We start from the raw sequence: 451 nt of genomic DNA, 5'->3' as shown, positions 1-451 counted from the left end.
TCATGCTCGTTAACTTCTGCCGAGCGTAACTACGCCCAGATTGACAGAGAGGCCCTCAGCCTAGTGTGGGGGGTGAAGAAGTTCAATCACTACCTGCACGGTCAAAAATTTACTCTACTAACTGATCATCAACCTCTTGTCTCCATTTTCAACCCTCAGAAGGGCGTACCGATAATGACAGCACAACGGCTGCAGAGATGGTCCCTTTTCCTAGAGGCACACAATATGACATCGAGTACAAAGGAACTAAACAGCATGGAAATGCTGATGGATTGTCACGTCTACCGTTGCCGACGGTGGAAGAAGAAGACCTTGCAGTGGATCCAATGGAGTTATTCCACTTGACCATAGTCGAATGTCTCCCTGTGACGAATGCAAATATAGAAAAGGAAACACGGAATGACCCAACACTATCACGGGGTCTATGATTTAACGGTCTCTCTCTTTCCTC

The sequence above is a fragment of the Somniosus microcephalus genome, chromosome 6 (genome assembly GCF_052327205.1).
Source record: "Somniosus microcephalus isolate GS21.2 chromosome 6, FLI_Smic_1.0, whole genome shotgun sequence".
In the NCBI taxonomy this organism is placed as follows: Eukaryota; Metazoa; Chordata; class Chondrichthyes; order Squaliformes; family Somniosidae; genus Somniosus; species Somniosus microcephalus.
Note: the sequence above shows the minus strand (reverse complement) of the source record.